Source organism: Macaca fascicularis, chromosome 14, assembly GCF_037993035.2.
Source record: "Macaca fascicularis isolate 582-1 chromosome 14, T2T-MFA8v1.1".
NCBI lineage: Eukaryota > Metazoa > Chordata > Mammalia > Primates > Cercopithecidae > Macaca > Macaca fascicularis.
The window spans coordinates 102,825,110-102,846,670 of record NC_088388.1 but is presented as its reverse complement, the minus strand read 5'-3'; the positions used below and the strand labels follow the sequence as shown (position 1 = coordinate 102,846,670).

General features: G+C 38.1%; 1 long non-coding RNA gene across 3 annotated transcripts in view; it reads right to left on the bottom strand.

Moving 5' to 3' along the window:
- LOC123568702 (uncharacterized) overlaps positions 1 to 21,561 on the bottom strand; it is a 178,861-nt gene that overhangs the window by 7,001 nt on the left and 150,299 nt on the right. For all 3 annotated transcript variants that reach the window (XR_012423658.1, XR_010580976.2, XR_006692170.3), the window contains exon 2: positions 3,422 to 3,542. This is a non-coding gene — a long non-coding RNA (uncharacterized lncRNA). The remainder of the gene's footprint in view (positions 1 to 3,421; positions 3,543 to 21,561) is intronic.

The following is a 21,561-nucleotide window of genomic DNA, read 5'->3' as shown; positions in this document are numbered from 1 at the left end:
ACATGCAGGTGGCTCAACAGTTCTGAGGTCTTGGAGGGCTGCCCCACTCCCATGGCTCTGCTAAGCATTCCCTATAGGCACTCTCTGTAGGGGCTTCTCTCCTGTGGCCTTGCTGGGCATTGCCCTAGTAGCAGCTTACTGTGGTAGCTCTGTTCCTGTGACAAGTTTCTGCCTGGGTCCCTGGCTGTTCAACACATCCTTTGAAATCCAATGGCGGTCACCATGGTCTCACAGCTTGTACACTCTATCTGCAGACTTGACGTGCACTGCAGCATCATGTGAATGCTGCCAAAGCTTACTGTTTGCACCCTTTGGAGCTGTGGCATGAGATGCACCTGGCATGCTTGAGCTATGGCTGGGCCAGCCAAGGAGCACTGCAGTGGGATGCAGAAAGCAGTCTTGAGGTGGCCCTAGGCAGCAAATACTGAGGTTCCATGTGCACCTCTCTGAAAATCTTGCTCTCAAGGACCTAGCTTGCCTTGAGGATCACTGAAATGTCTTTGGGGTAATTTTCTCCACTGTCTTGATTAATACAGCCTGAATTTATTCTATCCATATTAATCTCTTCACCAAATGGTCACTTGGCCACACCCTTTGTATTTCCCCCCAACATACTTTTTTGTTCTGTGACCAAGCTGAAAAATTTCCAAATCTTTCTGTTCTGCTTTGCTTTTAATTATAAATTTCTTTTTAAAATAATTTCTCTCTTCTCTTATGTTACTGTAGTGGCCAAAAGAAGCCATGTAGCACCTTGAATGCTTTGCTGCTTAGATGCTTATCCTGCCAGATATCTTAGTTCATTACTCTTAAGTCCTGCCATCTGCAAAGTCTTGGAACCTGGACACAATTCTGCCAAGTTTTTGCAACTGTATAATAAAGATGGCCTTTATTCTGGATTTCACTCCCTTGTTCCTCAGTTCTGTCTGAGAACTTATCAAAATGGCCTTCAGTTTCCATATTTTTACCAACATTCTGATCACAACCACTTAAGTAATCCCTACCAAGGTTTAGGCTCTTGCTACAGCTCTTGTCTCCTTCTGGGCCCTCACTGGAATTACTCTTAATGTTCCATGGCAATATAAGCTTTTTCTTTCCTGATTGTACAAAACTTTCCAGCTTTTACCTATCACCCAGTTCCAAAGCCACTTGCATGTTTTCAAGTGTTTGTTCCAGCAAAAGCCCCACTTCTCAACGCTAAATTTTTCAGTGTGTTTTGTGCTGCTGTAACAGAATATTTGAGACTGGATAACTTATAATGAACAGAAATTTATTTGACACATGGTTCTAAGTTTAACAGGCTGCATCTGGTGAGGGCCTTTGTGCTGTGTCATCAAATGGTGAAAGGAGGAAGGAGAAGAGAGCTGCAGATAGGGAGAGGAAGCAGGGCAAACTCATCCTTTTATCGGGAACCCACTCCTGTGATAACTGATCCACTCCTGAATAATAGCATTAATCTATTAATTAGAGCAAAGCCCTTATGTCCTTACTACCTCTTAAAGGCCTCACCTCTCTACACTATTGCATTGGGGATTAAGTTTCCAACACATGGACTTTAGGAGACACATCCAACCTCTTACACTGGTGTGTTCTGATTTTCACCTTTTCTGTGCTCTTCTGATTTAGATGTGCTTTTTAGAAAGAGCACATGGTAGGACGTAGTTTCTTTTGTCTAGCGTAACCAAGTTTTATTGTTCACCTGGAGAATCTATTACATTTTATTTATAAATATAGTTTTTTAAAAAATTCACAGACATCCTTATATTTGTGCTTATTAACCTTTTAAAAATATTTTCAGGAATTTTTCCTTTCTTGTTCTTTTAGTATTATTGAGCTGTTTGTTTGCTTTACCTCCTTAATTATGTATAGTTTAGATATTACTCTTATTTCTCTGTCTTAATGTTTATGCTAAAATATTTAGACAAATTTTTTTTTTTTTTTTTTTTTTTTTGAGACAGGAGCTTGCTCTGTTGCCCAGGGTGGAATGCAGCGGTGTGATTTCAGGTCACCTCTGCCTCCCGGGCTCAAGTGATCCACTCATATCAGCCTCCTGAGTAGCTGAGACTACAGGTATGTGTTACCATGCCTGGCTAACTTTTTGTACTTTTTTTTTTTTTTTTTTTTTTTTTTTTGTAGAGACAGAATCTCACCATTTTGCCCAGGCTGGTCTCAAACTCCTGGACTCAAGTGATCCATCTGCCTTGGCCTCCCAAAGTGCTGGAATTACAGGCATAAGCCACTGTACCTGGTCTTTAGATGCACATTTAATTTTACAAGCTCTAAAGTTAATCAATATTTTTATGCTCCTTCTGTAGACAAAAAGGACCTTAGATTGCTTTAACTTCTATTATTCTCCTTCTACCTTGAATATTATTGTTATCTAATATTTTAGTTATGTTTTAGTTTTCTCTCTGCAAAGCAAACATTATTACTGTTATTTTTGCACAGTTTATGTTTGTTTTGATTTACCACATACTTGCCTTTTTACACTCCCTCCTCCTTTTTTAAAAATCTCAGACCTTGCTTGTGGACTTTCCCACCCACACAAATGTTCACATCTGCACAAACAACACTACTATCTTTCTTTAAATTTCAGTGGACTGTTGACCCCTTTGAAAGCCCATATGTAGGTCATACATTAAGAGCTCCTGACCTAACTAAAACTATCTTTAATATCATAATTTTGGCATCTTATATATAAAGGATAGACTTTTCTGTCCACAAAGCTGTCATTTGTAGAAATGGCCAATGAAAAATTCGATGGGTGGATCAAATTGTTGCTCCACAGCACTAGCCCCTCCAAAGGAGATTATCTGTCTGGGAAGACCCACCAACAGAACACTGGACACTACCGCAGGGCAGGATAAGTCCTAAATGATTCCTCTGCACTGCCAGGAGCTGTTCTTTCCCATTACTGCCCTTGGCCATTGACAGCAATGAGTATCAGTTTGAAACAAAGTTAATGATTTCTGAGTTTCAATTATACAACTTAAACATGATCTTGTGGATACAAACTTGCAAGACTAGGGAGGCAGCCTCTAGCTATAAGCAGCCTCTTGTTTTTTGCTTATTAGATCATTCAAGCTGTCCCGTGTCTTGCTAGAATGTTGGAGTTCATGGCCCATGCGTAACTCTTGGTCAGCAGAGGCTATGTGAAAAAAGATACTATATAAACATTAATGGAAAACAGGGCAGTTCAGTATCCTGAGAGAACACTCACATGCACCAAATGGCTATAGAAGGTATTTTTCCAAAGCAAGAACAGTCTTGCACCTAACCTTATAATTGAGACAAACAGGATAAAGAACATGGGAGGAAGCTTCAAGGAGCAAATACAAGATATTGTATTGTACAATAAATCTTTGGGAGTCTCAAAGATTTTTATGTATTTATTTGTTTATGCTCAAGTCAGTAAAGTACTTACCTGAGTATGAAGATCTTGATCCTATTAGCACTTCTGATAATAGCAGAGTAGTGGACAGGGGGCAGCTTTGTGGTGTTCTGGTGATGATTGTGCAGTGTCTTGATAGTAGTCATGAGGTGTGCTGTAGAAAACCATAGATTTTTGGAATCATATTAGCCTAGGTTCAAATGCTGGTTCTAATACTTGTTGGCTTTGCAAATGCTAGTGATTGCTTTAGCCTCTCTCAGCCTTGGCTTCCCAAATTGTCAGTGGGGAACAAACATATCTACCATGCAGCTTTGTGAGGATTAGCTATAATGAAAGCAAAGGACTTTCAACCCCTACTCTATGGCAACTTCTCAGTAAAAGGGAGCAATTGTCTTATGTGACACTCATCCCATTAATGATTATAGCTTCATAATTTTCATTTATAAAAATTGTTTTTTCCCTCCTCCACTCACCTCACAAATGGGCTGTAAAGGTAATTATAGATGTCTCAATGAGCTTGAGCACTGTGGTGAAATTTCAGACAATTCCTTTTAACAAAGTTCTTTAAGAATCCAGACAAAGACATGAAAATTCAAGTTAGATACTAATAGAGATGAGTGGTTCTTTTAAAATAATAATTTATTTCACTAGAACTTTAAAATACTACCAATTTTGACTATTTCTTTAATTTTTTCCTCATATTTTGACATATACGGTATCTAGCTCTCCTTACAGCATTTTCAGTCCAAGTCCATAACTGGAAAAATGAAACACTTAAGGGAAGAATCTTATGAAATAATTGGCTGTCTTTCACGTTTTGAGACTCTGTATTTGACTGTATCGGTGAATTACCTGCACCCCATGCTCTTCCTCACTTCTGCTCGCAGCAGTTCTAAAGGGCTCAGGCTGAAGTCCATGTCCCTCTGTACAATTGCTATCCTTTTGCTGCAGGTATGTGCCCTGCTATCTAAGGTTTTGTGTTTGTATTTCTTCTCAGTTGAGTGCTCCAGCCTATTCCCTTTAGCTGTTATGGTCAGGCTTAGTTTCTGAGATCAAATGAAAGGGACATACTAGCCAAATAAATTCTATCCTGACCTTTCTACTCTTTACCCTGGTGCATACAGCTGGGAAATTCTAAAGCCTTATAATTCCTCTCATCCTGCTTCTTCAAGGCTCAGAACACAGCCCATTCTAACTAGCCAGCAGGCTGCCTCCTGTTCCCCTCGACCACTCCCTGACTTGTTCTCCTTCTCCAGAAACAAAGACATCTCTTACAGAGGGCACACCCAGTTTCAAACCATACTACCTCAAATTTTACTTTCAAAGTAGACTAAAAGAAAATAAAAATAAAGAGAAAAAGAACCCAAGCTTATTGTTCTCTACCTTTCTATCATGCTTATCGATAAAACCAAGAAATGGGATCCGAAACACAACAGACATTCAATACATATTTATTATATGAATACATAGGCAGTGTAAGGTATGAGATGAAGTCAATTTTCTAAACCCTGACCATGATGGGTTCTGTGCAATGGCTAGTTTGGCATCCATTCCAACAACATTCTGCGGTGTCTTTCCAAATTGTAGAGACTGGTAAGCTAAAAGCTGCATAGCTCAGATTTCCCTGCTGCTGGAGTTCTAGATCTGATTAAGGTTCTACCAACTTGATGCACTCATGTGAGATTTGGATTTGAAACTGACTTGAGTGGGGAGAGGGGCAGAGCATAAGGCATTCATTCTGCTGTAAATTGTGAGAAGCAGTGCAAAACTGGGCAGTGATTTCCTAATGTGATGGCTTGCTGAAAGCTCAGGTGGAAGCTTCCCTAGCACTGGTAGAAATTCCTGGACTCTCAAGCTAGAGCTTACTTCCAAAACCTTTCCAATGATTTTGTAAGTCACTCAACACATGATAGTATCTCTATTTGGAAATAAACTGTTGTCTGCAACCTGACTGTGCTCCAGCAGACACATTAAAGTTTATGACCTCTTTGATCTCCTTTTATTATTTAATCCCAATTTAAAATTTTTCTTGTGTAATGTTACCTGGAAATTTTTTTTTTATTATATTGGACTTAGAAAAATAAACACTTGAATATTTCCATTCACTCAGCCAATTTTTGTAATCAATATTTCTCCAGAGTCCAATAGACTCTGGGTACAACAAATAACACCTTGACATGAATACATATATTTCATTATTTCACTATTCCAACCTGCTTGATGTAGGACTTTGAACCTCCTCCCCGTGCCATCCAAATCAAAAATTTCTCTAGTTTCTTTGTTTGTCTGTATTTTAAATCCTCAGATGTTTCTTCTACCTGGTCATAAACAATTCTTTTGTGTTTTTCCAGTATGCAGATTTTACTGATAGCCTCTGTCTTCCATGCTACTTGAGAATAACATCTGACATATGACTACTACTTTCTACATGAGAATACTGATTTCTGACAAGGCAGGGGTTTCAGGCACTTCCACAGTCAAAAGCTCAAGTGACTCTACAATGCTGTATGATCCCTTGGTTATCACACTGTCTGAACAATACTGCTCCAAGACTAAGTGGGAAAATACCTGTATTAGTTCGTTCTCATGCGGCAATGAAGAAACACCCAAGACTGGGTAATTTATAAAGACAAGAGATTTCATTAACTCACAATTCCACTTTGCTGGGGAAGCCACGGGAGAGTTACGATCGTGGAAGAAGGCAAAAGAGAAGCAGGCACTTTCTTCGCAGAGTGGCAGGACGGAGTGAGTGTAGCAGGGAAAATGCCAGTTGTAAAACCATCAGATTTCTTGAGACTCACTCATTATCACAAGAACAGCATGAGGGAAGCCACACCCATGATCCGGTTACCTCCATCTGGTCCCACCCTTGACACGTGGGGATTATGGGGATTATAGTTCAAAGTGAGATTTGGGTAGGGACACAGAGCTAAACTATGTTAATATCCTTCTCCCATAATCTATCACATGATTTTTCAACCAAAGTGAAATGACTTATGCCCATGTCTCAGTATAAGCAGAAAACTGCTCCCTTCACTGTATAAGGCTGAAACCTATGCATGATGTTTGGTGGGTCATATGGTTTGTCTGTTTCCCCACCCAAATCTCAAATTGTAGCTCCCATAATTCCCATGTGTCATGGGAGGTACCTGGTGGGAGGTAACTGAATCACGAGAGCAGGTCTGTCCTGTGCTGTTCTCACGATAGCGAATACGTCTCATGAGATCTGATAGTTTTATAAAGGGAGTTCTCTTGCACACGCTCTCTCTCTTTGCTCTTGCTTTGCCTTCCACCATGATTGTGAGGCGTCCCCAGCCATGTGGAACTCTGAGTCAATTAAACCCCTTTCCATTATAAATTAGCCAGTCTTGGATGTGTCTTTATTAGCAGTGTGAGAATGGAGTAATACAGCAGGCGAGCATATATCAGTTGTGTTCTGGTGCCTTCTACCTTCTCTGCCCCCAGGCTTGTGCCACAACCTCTCCTACAGTCAAAACTAAAGCCCCTGAGACACAATTAAATATTTCAGGCCCATCCCTCATTCATAAACTCCAGCAAACAACAAGCCCTAAACACCAACTAAAATCACTACTCATGTTTTTAAACATCCGTTCTGTGCTAGGTGCCAGTGATCCTAAGGTGAATCCTATGTGGTCCCTGCCCTTAAGAAGTTTATCATCTAGTGGAGATCAGTTATAGAGGCCACCTTCAAGGTGTGGCATATTGTGTATTAGAATCAGGAAAAACCTAACATTCAAGGAGCACTTTTTAGATTTGATCCCTAAACAAAACCAAAGAAAATTAAGAAGTTTCTTTACCCTATTATTACTTATGAAGCAAGGATATCTCATAGAGAAAAATTCTTTTTAGATGCCAAACATTTTTTAAAAAGATGAAACGTAAGTCTACCTTCTAAAGCAAAGGGTTAGACCATCTGAGATAATACAGAAAATTGGTCTGTCCATTCAGATGCTTAAGAATCAGAGATGTTCTGCAAATTCAAGCTTTCATAATAATTTGAAGGACACAAATAATCATAAGGCAGAGCCAAAGCAGGGAGAGGTTCAGGACTGCCCGGGCAGCTTCCAAGGGTCTCTCTTACTACAGACAGATGCACTTTGGTTCAGGTTACCTTATCTTGTATATGCAGACATATTACTTACATGGAAAGGTATTGTTTTGGTTATGAAAAATCTCCATTTTATGTTTAAATCATTATTTGGCTTACATGATATTTTCTGGAGAACTATGCCTCATAAATTCATGGATTCCAGCTTTGTTTGTTTGTTTGTTTTCTGTAAGTAATCCTAGAAAGATCAGATATATCTTGCTGAAAGCTTTCTATTAATGATGAGTCTCCTAAAAGCAGATATCACTGTTTTCTAAGAAGTCTGTCAATCGGGGAACCTTTTTTTTCTCAAAACATCTCCCCAAACCCACCATAAAGGGAGAGAAGAAATTAGAGGCCTGATTCTTGAGCATCTTCTTCCCACCACATATAAGACTTCCAAATCTAGGTGACCAAAGACAGGTTCTGTTAGCACCAGTACAGCACCCATCACCTACCTCCAGCATGTAGAACAGGAAGTTAAGCATCATTGTGACTGTTGCAGAAGACTGGGTGGTAGCAGGGAAGAAAGAGAGAGTGAGGTTGGGTTATTATATTTTTACCCCTCTCCATGAGGAAGAGGGATGCTTTCCTTTTCTCACAAGTCAAAACAATGGAACTCCAAAGAATCACTTGGAGTGTACGTGCATTCCCTGGAGTTTAAAGATAGGAAGATATGTTGCTCATGTTAAAACATGTCTAAAAATAAGAGGCCACCTAGAGTTCACATAGAGGGAGCAGATGATATAGAAAGAGGGAGCTATACTCCCTCTAAATTACAATGATCTGGTTTTAAACAAAATTTGTTGGTATCTAAATATGGCTCAAAGTGCTGTGGGGACTTTCTAATATTTTATTCAGAGAAGAGAGGAGCCTACTGAGTGGTTAAAAACAAAAGCTGTGAAAAATAATAGACGTGTTCTCTGCTTGCATCTGAAGGAAGTCTAGATTATCAAATAAATAAATGTGTTAGACATGCACACCAAAATATCACTGCTTCATTAGTATGTATGTTCAAGGGGTCTCTGTGTGTGTGTGTACCTGTGTATACATCTGTGTGAGGATATCAATGTCCTTATTCTCTCCACTTGGTGTTACTGGGAATTAATCAATAATCCACATCATGCTTGAGAAACTATAGAGTCCAAAGGCAAGTAGGAGCTTGGGAGAGGAACACTGTTTATTAGTTATATGTTATTTATTTTCCACTTATGAGAAAATGATTCCCTAAATGAGAAAATAAAGTGAGCATTGATTAAAAGTAAATGCTGGATAATTTGAGTTTTAATTGAGGAAAACTTAGAGCTCAATAAGCATTGAGACCCTTCATGACACATGAGCATTATGGATAGGGAAGGGCAGAAAGGATTCAGGCTGAAGATGATTTACCCCAAATCCTCAATAATCTACAATGGAAATAAAATCCATTTTTTTTTACACCATAAAAATGTGCTTCAAACACATGTACAAATACTTTTCTTTTGTGCAAGTTTGATTAAAATGTTTATGTTTATATTTGTCAGTTGTCAGCTTTCTTTGTTTTTTGAAGAGCTTAGATTCCCTTATCCCATAAGATTCAACTATCAGCATGAAGTTGTAATCTGCAGTTGAAGCAGTAATCTGCTTCAGTCACATTTGACTACCCGTTAATCAAAAACCATAAATTCTGCCTTGCACAATAGCTTTTTTGTTGTTGTTTGCATAGTTTGAATATAAGAATGCATATTTAAATGATTATCAGATGATAAGGCTTTATGAAAGTTTCTGCTATGGAATGCCTATTTTATGAATTTTTATGATTAAAAGGTATTATTACAAAAGTAATCTGAAAAGCTAGAAAACTAATAGCAAGTTACATAATTATTTTCCACTTATGAGAAGGTACCTCTCCCTGAAACAGACTCCTGTCACCTCCATTTTGCTGTCAGACTTTCTGTGACTGCTCAGAGAATTCCAACATAAAATAATTCTCTTCTGCAAGAAGACCCGAGAAAAATCTATTTACAGAGTAACAAGAAAAGTTCTAATTATTTCTGCAGAAATTGACCAAAGAAGCAAGCCCAAGTGACAGAAATAAAAATGTCTTTCTGTGTCTCAAAATGGATGACTGATAAAAAGCTGATAGATCTTGATGTAGAACGCTTTCATTTAGGTTTATCTGCAAGACCTTATTGATGTCAATATTGACTAGTAAGCCAGGGAAGCAAATCCTATGGATTTAGATACTGCTGATTTACTTTCTTCAAAACAACACAGAATAGAAAGATAAACTTTAAAAGTGCATAAATTTAAGGAAAATAATTTCAATCCAATATACTATAAGAAAAATCAGAAAGAAAAGAGAGTAAGCATTTAATGTTTTCTGTTTCTTTTTATCTGGTCATCCTTCTCTCATAAAATGGAATTTCATATTTAATATATTGAATAGGAGGAAAATAATTATGTAACTTGCTATTAGTTTTCTAGCTTTTCAGATTACTTTTGTAATAATACCTTTTAATCATAAAAATTCATAAAATAGGCATTCCATAGCAGAAACTTTCATAAAGCCTTATCATCTGATAATCATTTAAATATGCATTCTTATATTCAAACTATGCAAACAACAACAAAAAAGCTATTGTGCAAGGCAGAATTTATGGTTTTTGATTAACGGGTAGTCAAATGTGACTGAAGCAGATTATAATATGAAATCACATATTGGCTAAACAGATGTTTAAGTAGAAGTAACATCTGAAGTGCTCTACTTATCATTCACAACTGAAATCTAACAACATAAAAAAGTCTCCAGAGAAAAATCACTTTTCTGAATGTTGTGATCTCTATGTCCATCATACACGTAGGAGTTTTTCTTTAAAGAAAGTGGAAAGTTTAAATGAGCTGTTAAACAGAGAGATAATGTTTTAATGAAGTAGGACATTGGCTAGATGAAGACCATCCAACAGGTCTAATGTTAAAATCCATGTTTGGATCTCCCTCTACTTGGATTCTTTTATTTGCTGATGGCATTGCCTTCAACCCAGCTACTCTCCTCAAAATGGTGTTCGTGCTTTTCAAGTGCTTTATTGACTCTAATAGGGAAACACTAGATTTTTCTCTCTTATTCAAATATACTTTAATCCTTGTAGCTTGTTCTCTTCCAAAAAAGTTTGCACAAATGTTGAACATTTCAGAATAGATCAGAGTTCTATTGTTTGTAAAAGTGAAAATGTGAGAGGTAGGTAAAAACAGCAGCAAGGTTAAAGTTATTTCACCTTCCCTAGCGCATTGCATATGAACTGGATTACATCCAATAATTCTTTGCTGTGTAGAAGAGAAGACATAAAAACAATAGGAATGAACATCACCCCTCTAATTGAATGAACCTTGTAGTACATACACTGTACAAATAGGCATACATTTGCTAAATACCCATGCTTATAGGGGTATCTGTGCATACACATATATGTATGTGTCATATGGGTCTCACAGAATTGATAACCTCAGGTTTTATTCAATGGTTATTAAATATTTGCTTGTCAAAGTTTCCTGGTGCTGCAGCAATCAGACCTTTTCCATTCTACATTGTTCAAAAAACTCTAGGCCAGGACTATGATTATAGAAGTCGCGTGTATGAGTAGTTAAGAGTTAATACTCCCAAGGAGAGAGCACTCATTCCCTCTTTTCTTGTTTATTTCTTGAGTGCTCACTGGGTGCCAGATATTGATGGAGACGCTGAATAGGCCAACATGAAGAAGATATGCAAGTCTGCAGAGAGGACACTAGCAGCCTGATTGAAATTATAATAACTAGGCACTGAGTCACCACAGAGGGAGTCAGCCCTGTGCTGACCCCATAAGAAAACATCAAACTAAAAGTTACAGCAGATTAAAATAGCAGGACTAAAATACTTTTCTAATCATCCTTGATTAGAGAATGTTGAGCAATCTGTGCATGAAGAGCAATCCGTGGTCAAACCCAAGTTTGTTCTTGTATATTCATAATTAGTTGTAATGTTTATTTAACTGTTTGGTAAATTCAGTTCATATACCAGTGTGATGAAGTTATCTCCAAGATAACTCCTTTTTGCCCTAAACCTCAAGGAAATAATATCATGAGGGTTTTGGTTTTAATACAAATACTTAAATGCACATGGCTCTAATAATAACTGTTATGAGTCTCATGCGTAACCAGAAACAGACCACCTTTGACTGGGTCTACATTTACCCTGACTATTTGTAGAGAGGAAAGAGGTTAACCTATTGGCTTCCAAAAAAAGGTCGTCATAAACTGAATCAATGCCTAATAGAGGAGATCGATAAAGTGCTGGTGTGAATGGTGGTAATAACAGTTTACAAATGCTCTGAAGCCCATGAGTCATCATCATTAATTTAGCTCCACATGCGTGTAGGCAGAAAATAGGATTCAGACAGGCCTCTAAGGGAAAGATCTATCATATTGATCGAGTGCAGCAGGCAGAAAGACGGGCTTTCAGGTCTCATATCTGACACTGTTATGATGCAGTGAAAGGTGATCAATAGAGCCCTCCCATCTGACTGGCCTGCCCATTTCTGGGAACACAGCCTGGCATTATGACCTCCTTCCCTGCACTTTAGTCTGATACTCAGCCTGCAGTCACCAGCAGTCAGTCCAACCTGGAGGGTGGGTTTCAGCTTGACTCAAGGTCACCCTCCTACTTTGTGCTTTATGCTGATATGTAGCACCTGCTTTGTTCTTTGAGCTTGAGTTTCTCAAGTTTGTCAGCAAATTTAATTTCCATTTCTTGTAGAAGGGGCTCTACGCTTAGTGTCTGTTATTCCTCTTTCCGGCCTGGGCTTTGAAACCTGACTTCTGAACTCCAGTCAGCCATCTGGGTTTCTGCTGAAAGACTATCATGTATGTCTGTCTACATGCACTTCTCAATGTCTCCTATGTGAATTTTCCGTCACTAAGTTCTCGTTACTGGTTTGAGGACTACCGTTGCTTCAAGTTGGAATACAGATGCTAATCGCTTACCTTGTATCACTTGCATTTTAGGGCTGCTCTCACCAGATGCTGAATTCTGTGTAGCAGTCTAGATGGCTGCTCAGCTTCTGAAAATAGATTGTTTCTCCTTTTACACCCTTCTATCTTCCCAAAACTGATGTAGTTACTGGGCCAAACCTAGTCCTATCATAAAATATGGTAAGAGATGTAGAAGACACAAACTGACCCTTGGCTTTAAGAAGGACCATTAATAACAGCCATTTCAATTTAATATATTTATTAATTCAATGAATATCTTTCATTGACCATTGCAAACTAAGTGCTGGAGTCAGAGCAAGAACAACAACAAAAAAGAGACAAGATTCTCGTTATCACAGAATTTTCCTTTTTTAGGCATTCATGTGTGCATACGTGCATGTGTATGTGTGTTGCTGCTGTCAGAAATAGCAGGCAGACAATAAAAACCAGAATCAGGTTATAAACAGCTCAGTGGATATAGTTTAAAGGAGTGAAGTGATAGAACTAGTTTAAATTGGGTCATTGGGAAGCCTCTGTGGAGGTGACATTTGAATTGGAAACAGTGATAAAAGATCGAACCACTGTATGATCAGAGAGAACATGTTTCCAGAAGGGGGAAAAGCTGGGCAAAGGCCCAAAACCAGAAATAAGCCTGAAGATCTGAGACCCAGGCAGATGCTCAGTGTGGCTGGAGATAATGGGCAAAAAAGAATTGATTGGAATGAGGCTAGCAACGTTGGCAGAAGCCAGATCTTACGTGGTTTTGTGAACCATAATAAGTAGTTGGAGTTTAATTTAAATAGAGTGGGAGAATATCTGTGGGTTTTAAGGAGAGGAGTAACCTGATCTGAGTTATATTTGAAAAAAGAACACACTGCTTCTGGGCAGATAGCGGATCTATGTGGAAGGTCAGAGAGGCAGCTGGGAGACTTGTTAGGAGGCTCTCAGAGTAGTTAAACAAGAGGAACAGTGGTTTGGTGTGGGCTATGTAAGTGCAAATGAAGAAAAGTAGAGGTAGAATCTGCAGGATGTGCAGAAGAATTTGATGTGGGAGAATGAGTCTTTGATTTGATATGAGCCAAAGGGCTGATAGTGGTGCCATTTTCTGAATATGAGGAAGACTGAAGGGAAAAGCAGATTTGAGGGAGAAAAGTTAAACGTGATGCTCAGGGCTGTGAAAGTTTGAGTTGCCTGTTAGATATAATGTAAATGACAGGTAAGCTATAGAGAGTATGAATCTGAAGTGCTAGGGTTGGAGATGGAGAACTGGGAGCCATCAACATAGTGATGGTATTTACAGACTTGGTAGTGGAGGAGGTCATAGAGGAGAGTGTGGATAGAGAAGGGAAGAGGCCAGGAGAGACCCCCCTGAAGAACTCCAATATCTTCAAGCCTACCAGAGGAAAAGGAGCCAGAAAAGGAGTCTGAGAAATAGCCAGAAATGTTAAGAGAAATCCACTTAATAAGACTTTACCCTGTGTGAGGTCATATGCCAGCCTTCTATACAGGTTAACCACTTTAATCTTCACTTCAACTTCCAGAACTCATTAGAAAGTGAAGTCTGGCATTGGGCTGTCTCTGTTAGAACCCAAGCCAATGTATGACTGTGAGCACGTCAATTAACCTCCCTGTGACTCAGTTGCCTCATCTATAAAACGGGGTTATAAATATCTACCTCATAAGCTCGAGGGTTGGATTAAATGAATTAATATACATAAAGTCCCTAGAACGGTCTCTGGCACATAGTAAGCACACCAATAAATGTGATCTAGCAGTTGCTAAATAGCTATTATTATCTGAACTTTATACTCAGATGGGGCTTGGAGAAGTTTATTTTCAGATATAGTGCATGGTAGAGCTAGGGTTGAAACAACCTTGTTTGATCCCAAAGGTTGTAGTATTTCTACTTTCCCTGTATTTAAACCCTTTAAAATAAGAATAAATTATGACCAAGCCATCATTTTTTACCAGCCATAGTATCACAGCATAGAAAACCAATATATCGTTTCAGATATGCATTTCAACCTTCATTCTCTCCAAGGAAATATTTTTATAAGAGATGCTGACTGTTAGCCAAATTCACTTCATTTACTTTCTGTCTTGTCTGTGGAGTGGCTAAGGGAAGTTTTCCACCCCCTGAAAGGACAGTCAAGAGTTAAACTGAGGCAAAAATGTCCACATAACTAACAACCAAATAATCAGTCCTCATATAAATATATAACATGTTGATTATTATTGTAAATGTCAAAAATATTTTTAAAGGCAGATTTTATTAATAATCACTATTTAGACTAAATGAGGGAATCAGTCTTAACAAAATAATATTTTTAAAGGAAACCTGGTTCTATTAATTTCAATTAAATAAAGCAACTCAAGTTAGACTAATTAAGTGTTGTCAAGCAAAGGAGTTGGGAAGCTACTTCAATAAATAGAGAAGAATGATTTGTATTTAACATATTAGTTGTTTATCCATTAATTGGTGTTTTAAATTGTTTGAAGGCAATTTGTTCTTTTCAGTAAATTAAATGTTCTTCTATGCAAGTATTAGGCTATTTTATTGGCAACTTTTTTATAAAGCAAAGTTAGCTTCAGCTTAATCCCTTAGCAAATTAATGAAGGGTTTTTTCCTTTATGAGATTCTAAATCTTTTCTACTGGTGTTAAAATTAGGTTCTATTACAAATTTTGAAAGAAGAGAAGAATTTCTCTGTTCATAATTCCAATATCCAATTACAATAAATTATGCAAAAAGACTGTTGCTACTTTGGAAGAAACTGTGAGGAACATCTGCCACCCTAAGCAGCAAGAGGTCTGACTATGATATAACATCTTAGGGTTCAATTTCATTTGAAAGTCTTAATTCTGTCTGAGTATACCACTGTGCATTACACTGTGTGTAATGTCGGAATTGAGACTTTAAATGTTAAGAGGAAGGAAGAGAAGGAGGAAAGGAGGGAGAGAGGGAAGACAAAATCTCCGTGATTAGAGTTTGGTTTGGAAGCCTAATTTCTTTCTGAAAAAGGTCAATCACCACGGACTGGCTCAACCCTGAAAAGTTTCCAAAGTTAGGCTGATGTGCTCTGTTGAAATTCTCCCAAGAATTGTACACCTTATTGCTGAGAAGTCACACCAGATGTCCTGTCCAAGGACTAATAACACTTATTCCTGTAGGCTACATCCATATGTGAGGAAACAGAAGACAGCATTTCAGAGCTGGTTAGTCAACTTTAAGTTATGCTCAGTGCACTGTATCGGGAATACAAAAGCATTTTCCAGATGGCATCATAAAGTTAGTTCATTTTTGCAAAGCACCATCTCATTTTTGAGAAATAGCCCCTTGTTTTTCATTCCCCTTGGTTGTTTCAGAATTGCTTTTTCTTGCCATAAATGCAATACTTAAAACTAGAGGGCTGGTTAGAATATTTGGTATATATTATAAAAAATGCCTAACAGACTATGAGTGTTCAAATATGAATTGACGAGGAGATTGATAATATATGGTCTTAACCACCGGTCAGGCCATCAAGGAGACAAAGAGCCAGATGGATATTGGGATTCTACTTTCACTGTTAATGATATAACCTTGGGTAATTCACTTAATTACACTGTGTTTCAATGTCTACATATGCATGAGAGCTATTCTAACTCTCAAATTCCTTTGTGAGTCATCTAAGAACCACCTATCATTTGAGTTGTTTCTCTACCTACTTATCTATATGAACTCTCTACTGTAGCCAAATTATTCCACTCACTTTCTTCCAAATACTCTGTGTGCAACTCCAAATTTGTGTCCTTCATCAAGCTCTTTTCTTGGCCTAGAATGCACTTTCTCTTCTCTGTCTAGCCAAATCCTGCCATCTTTTGAGGCATCAATCAACTCTCCTTCTCAGCAAGGATATTCATGTATCTGTGCTACTCTATAAAGGGATTTACACATGTAATCACATTTAGTCATCAGAACAGCTTTATAAAGTAACTATTGTGCTCATTTTACAGAAGAGAGTATGATACTTGAATAAAATGCTATACAGTCCCAAGGTCTAAAGGCGCCGTCAGGACTTAGATTAGAGCTCAGATTTCTTGGTCACTGAAACCTGAATTCCTTCCACTACTCCTTTCAGTCTCCTAGGGATATTTTTGTATCCTTTGTTGCAATTATTGTTATTATTGTTATTTTATACTCTTTTAATGCAAAGGTTCATGCCTCCTTACAGAAATAGTAAATGCTTGAAAAAAGGAATACTATCTTTGTATTTCCTACACTAGAATGTAAACTCCACAAGGGCTGAGAATTTGACTTGATTATTCACTGCTCCTACTCCAGTATGTAGAACAGTGCCAGACATAGTAGACACACAATAAATACTTACTGAATACATTTCACTATGTATCTTACGGCATCTGGGTTTGCACATAAAGGTTCCCAATAAATACTTGTTCTTCTGGCACAATAAGATTGTCCCCTCATAAAGGTTTCTAGATTAAAATCTTCTTAGATATTAAAAAAACCACTTTTTCCTTATAGCTTTCCATGTCTGTTGTCCTTCTTCTACTACTAATCTTGTCTTCTCAACCATGTCTATTGTCAAATCATTCTCTAAATATTTATATTGCTCTTGGTTTTTCATGCTGACACCAAACACTGTCATGTTGGACTCTAAATAATGCAGAATGAGAATCACATCCTGAGTATTTATCCTCAATAAAAAACTGCTTACTAAATATTATTTATTGAGCAGGAATTATTTCCACACTAAGTACTTCATTTATATTAATTCTTATATAAGAACACATATTCTGTACCCTATTTTACAAGTTAGAAAAATGATGCTCAGAGAAATTAAGCAACATGCTGAGGACCACATAGATAATAAAATGATGAGCTAGAATTAAAGCTGGGGCTCCAAACGACTGAATTCTACAACATCCATGTGGCTGGTGATGTTCTGGGAGAAGAGGCTGAATATCCTTGCCAGCTGGCATGGCCAGATTAGACAAGTCCTGACAGTCAAGTCAGATATTGTGAATTATGAGACTGAATTTTTTAGGGCTGACTATTGGGAAAACTTCAGAATTGTTGATGGCCCCACAAATATCAATTGTTTCTGTTTGTTTTCTTGACTTAATCTCAGAATTATTAAACATGCAACTAAAAATCCAATTCTGAGTAATGCTGTTTAGTTAGTGAGAATAGCTTCTACTCATTAGTAGAAGAAAGTCATTAATATGTAACATTATTATCTCTAACTTTACCCTAGTAAAGGCCAGTTGGTATTTATTAACATTTGGAATACAGATATTTTGCTAAGCTTGCTTAACAAGACTTCATCAGTTAATGTTGACATTAGTTTTGGTTTGGTACCGAGTCACAGTTCTTTGTTATTTCAAGTTGTAAGAATAAGTGAATTAGTAGTATTTCAGTGAGCATTAAAATGTGAAAAGCAAAAGAGTGAAAAACATGACTTCTAAGTAGTTGCAGTAACTCACAGTTTTTTAATATAATTTTGGAGATGGTGAGAGTCTAGTTGTCTTTCTGTCTTCTAAAATAGACTGTATTTGGAACTTTGGCTTAAACCTATTTTTAATTCATTTTGGTAAGTACTACTACAAGCTTTATCAGTACAAGTGCCTTTCAAAAGACAACATAATCAGACAAACAGAATGTTATAGGTTGCAAATAAAATAATTTAGATGCTGTTTCTTTCTCTGCTACCTACCATATATAACACTGAATAAATTGCTCATAAAACAAGTGTTAGTTGATTCAGCTTTAAGTCAAGGTTAATACATAACTCAAAGAATTTTAAAGGGATCTATAAACCCACAAAGTGCTTAGAATTCCTTGAATCAAATCACAATGTAAACATTGGGTAAAGGACTGAGAGACTGTCATATACTACTACTTTCTCATTTTGACTTCTGTGTATCTGGTAATAGGTGCACAGAGAGCAGTGAATTTAATTCATCATACCTGTTATGCAGTTCAATCCCAGATAATAGAGGGAAAAAAACTGGAGTGTAGCTTAGGAAATAGTATTGTTGTTGAGGTTCTTAGGAAACAGTGTTATTGTTGAGGCTCTATTGCGGTATTAGGAAATCAGTAGCCTTTGACAGACTCGAGCAAGGAAGCTGACTCTTACGGTGGACTCCAAAGTCTCTTGATCTGCAGGCTTTAAATCATTGCTTAGGGAAAAAAAATATACAATATATTCTTGTACTAGCAAATCAGGAATTAATGATAAATTATTTAGATGACTGCAGATTGCCTATGGCTTTCACCTTGAGTATATGCACTACAAGCAGATGACTGGGTTTTTGTTGTTGTTGTTGTTGTTTCTGAGACAGAGTCTTGCTCTGTCGCCCAGGCTGGAGTGCAGTGGTGCGATCTCGGCTCACTGCAACCTCTGCCTCCCGGGTTCAAGCAATTCTCCTGTCCCACCCTCCCAAGAAGCTGGGATTACAGGCATGTGCCACCACACCTGGCTAATTTTTGCAGTTTTACTAGAGATGGGGTCTCACCATACTGGCCAGGCTGGTCTCAAGCTCCTGACCTTGTGATTTGCCCACCTCGGCCTCCCAAAGTGCTGGGATTACAAGCATGAGCCTGAGCCACCATGCCCGGCCCAGATGATTGTTTTTAAAGGATGTTTGGAGTTCTTCCTTAGCAGACAGGATGCATTCATTAAGTATTCACTAAACGTGCCTTGAACACCTACTATGTGTTCAGCTATGTAGGGAATGCTGAGATGAGTCATATATGGTCTCTACCTTTAAGGAACTCACTATCTAATGGAAGAGAAAGATACATCAACAGCTAACTGCAGGATGCATCCCAATATCATTCTTTCTCAGATAGGTCATACGCAGAAGAAATAATGTGAGAAACATGGAAATATACTCAAAAGTCAGACAGAAGGAGGGTTATAGAATTAAAACCTATTAAATAATAACAACATTTAGAAAATACAGAATGGATACATGGGAATCTTGTTGCAGAAGGAGAGGAAGCAAAGAGTTGGACTAAGGTTAGAGGTAATGAGGGGACATGGTGTGGCCAATGAGAGAAGGAGACTAGAGAGTTGTGGGGGAGAAAGTGTAGGAGGGAACATGCCTTCTGGCCTGTGCTAGACAAAGCAGGCCTCTGCTCCTGAAAGAAGCCAGTGACAGCAGAATACAGAGTCTCCCATGCATATGAACCTCTGGGAGAGCTGGCAGAAACCTCAATCTTTTCCCCAAGGGGTCACAGGAGGAGGGGCTACAGGAAAGGCCATGGCCAATGCTTATAGCGTTGCTTACTCTTCCTCATTTTGCCTTCATATGGCCTTGATCTGGCCTATCTAGTGGGTGATACATGACAGAAATACCACACACACACCCACACACAAAAACATGAAATGTATTCTCTCTGCTTTAATCCTGCAACAGTCTCTTCACTTAGCTAAGAGACATAAGGATGACTTTGTCCCACGGTGGAGTGGCGAGGATACTCCAAACTCCAAAACTTTACATTCTTAATTTTAAGCTCAAAAGCATTGATCTAAGTGGTAGTTATAAGGATTTGGGATAAAATATCACAGAAGCTGGTTACTTCTTTCTACCAACGCTATAATGTTTTAGTTTGAGTCTGCTGCTGGGATAGGGAGGAGTTCTTTAATCTGGCTGAGTTTAAATTGTAAATGACTGAGAAAAAACACAGAGTATGTTTAAATTTTAAATGATTGAGGAAAAACACTGAGTATGTTTAAATTTTAAATGACTGTATTACCCTAGAGAAGTCTGCAGAAATATGATTCAAGGTAGAAATTAAGTCCAATTTTAGAAAAACAGAGCAACATTTTTGCACACCAGAATTTGTGAGTTGGGAAAGTTGCCTCCCCCAAACCTACTTTCAAAGGTCAGTGAAGTGACCATGTGTCATTTCTTGGGCATACAAAGCCTAGGGTTTTTCTCATCTCTTTTCTGATGCCTTCAGTGTTGTTTGTTGTTTTTTTGTAACTGCTGACATGTATGTCATCTACAAAGATGGTCTTGACTTAACTAGATAAGAGTTTCAACTAAAATGCAATTAATCAGGCAGAACAGTGATAGATTATCAGAACCTCTCCTGTATTAATTTGTAAAAGGATATGCAGATACCAATACTTGGAGATCTGGGGGTCAACAGCAATGGAAGAGCCACAGGAAGAAATGGCAAATGTATCCTCCCAAGGGGAACTGTTCTCTGAGGTGTTGCTGCTGCATTACTTTCTTCCATAATTTATAAAGACATTTCCTTTTAAACTAATTTCTGCGGATTTGTGTGTGAAAAAAATTACTGCATTATAGGTGTTAAAAAGTGCTTTAGGAGGCCTGTATGATTTGACTTGAACTTTTCTTCCTGTAAATTCTTATTTGCTGAAGCTTAAAGGCCCTCACCAGAGTTATTTTTCTTTGACTTGATAATAATTTGCATCTGAATCTTGATTCCTTGCCAATGAAACACCACGATTTGGGGAATTAATGGTGTTCTGAATAATATATTTAAGATGCCCAGGTAGGCTTAAATAGGAATCCCATCTGGATAGTCACACTGGGTTCTCTCCAGGAGGTAGGCATACTTGGGAACTCTTGAGAAGGGTGGACCAACTGTCTGTTTCCATAGGGAATTATCTATGTCAAGACTCCTGAGAAATAACTTATCCTAAAGGAAAAGAATACAGATTAACAAGATGTCTTTCTGGACTCACGTCTGAGTCACAAGATTAGGGACCGCAGTTAAGAGTGGAAAAAATATTGAAGAATTGCTCACTAAAGCTTCTATCAGACATTGACAGCTCAATGGAGCATTGCTTTGCAGCCCCTGTAATGGTAATTGTATGAAAGCATTTGCCCCACCCCAGGGTGACTGTGGGAACCTGGAGAAGTTAAGAAATGAATGTAATAGACTGAACTGCAAGCTGTGGCAGTCTGCGTCTGGAAGGAGAAGAAGCTGTAGAAGATATTTTCCTTCAGTAGCTTCTCTACAGCCATGGTGGGAGATGGCAGAAACAGCTGACATCACTGCTGGGAGTTGGACCACAGAAGAGAAAAACAAACAACAGACC